Below are 1,430 nucleotides of genomic sequence, written 5' to 3'. Positions count from 1 at the left end.
AGCCATTCGGCCATCAAGAGCCTGCACTGTTGTAAGGAGTCACCACCCACCAAGAAGGCACTCTCCAGGTGTGTTCCCTAGACTTTGGACTTCCCAGCCTCTGAAACTGTAAGCAATAAATTTTATTTTTTTATAAATTGCCCAGTTTTCAGTATTTTGTTATAAGCAACAGAAATGAACTAGTACACAGGCTAATTGGATGCTACCTAAAAATGGCACATTGTCTGAGTAGAGAATATTTGGATCAAAATATCTTTCTATTAAAAACTCTGTAAACATTGATCCATTGTTACAATGTCTTTATAATTGCAAAAAAAAATCTATCTGCTATCCAATTTGTCCCAAGGTACAGACTATTACAGGAGATGGGGGATTACTGAAATTAAACTTTTTTTTTCAGGCAAATTGTTCAGGTAAATAACTAACAAAATAAACAAAACCAGAGCCGGATCCACCCAATCACCACAGGACCAGGGCCACTGGGGTCCAGATAGGGTCACCACGGTCCACTTCATCCTCATCCAGAACTGGGTGGGCAAGATGCACATGACCAAGTGGTACACAAAGTTTGGTGATGATGAGAAACTGAAGTTGACTGAGGAAGTGCACACAATGGTCACCCCTGAGATGCCAAACATACTGACTTTGTGGAATTCTGGAACTTTAAGACCATTGACCTATGCTATGCCAGCCTCTACTTCTGAATCTGCATGGACATCGATGACAACTACCTGGCCTATCTGGAGGCCACCCATGACTCCATGGAGGTCCTAAATGAATATTTCCACAATGTCTGTGAACTGGACCTGGTATTCAGCTTCTACAAGGTTTACACAGCTGTGGACGAGATGGTCCTGGCTGGGGAAATCAATGAGACCATCCAGAGGAAGGTGCTGAAACAGCTGCTGATGCTGCAGTCTCTGGAGTGAGGGCAGGTGAGCCCCACCCGGCCCTGGCCCCTCCCGGACTTGCTTGGTCACTTCCCTTTTCCAGGCCTGTGGCCCACCTCAGCAGCCCCCTCCCCCAGATGCCCAAGGGGAAGGGACCCAGCTGGGTGTGGGCCACAAGGGAGAAGATTGCAGCCCACTACCTCGGAGCCCCAACTGTGAGTGGAGGCCACCTTGTGTGTTCCGAGGAACTGGGCTGTGGTCATGTGATGCTGTGAGCATGTGTGCATGGAGCCCGCAGTAAACCTATGGTCCCACCTGAAAAAAATAAGTAAATAAACAAACCATTGAAAATCTGAAGCAGAACTGAATATGAGCTGTGTGTTCCAATAAAAGTAAAAATAGAATGAGGCTTTTTGTAGGCAAGAGAGACTTTGCATTTTGATTCTTTATTTCTTTGTCAGTAAATTGTTTTTCAGCCTAAATGTATTTTTCCTTTTATCTTTGAAATTCAAGTTCCATTAATTGTGCCTAATATTCAAA

At 44.6% G+C, this 1,430-nt stretch overlaps 1 pseudogene; it reads left to right on the top strand.

Annotated features, from left to right (window-relative positions):
- The first annotated feature begins 490 nt into the window (after window positions 1–490).
- LOC103581563 lies at window positions 491–929 on the top strand (annotated as a pseudogene).
- The last annotated feature ends 501 nt before the right edge of the window (window positions 930–1,430 follow it).

Source organism: Galeopterus variegatus, unplaced genomic scaffold, assembly GCF_000696425.1.
Source record: "Galeopterus variegatus unplaced genomic scaffold, G_variegatus-3.0.2 Scaffold13376, whole genome shotgun sequence".
Lineage (NCBI taxonomy): Eukaryota > Metazoa > Chordata > Mammalia > Dermoptera > Cynocephalidae > Galeopterus > Galeopterus variegatus.
The sequence above is the reverse complement of the archived record's forward strand: the minus strand, read 5'-3'. Positions and strand labels throughout refer to the sequence as shown.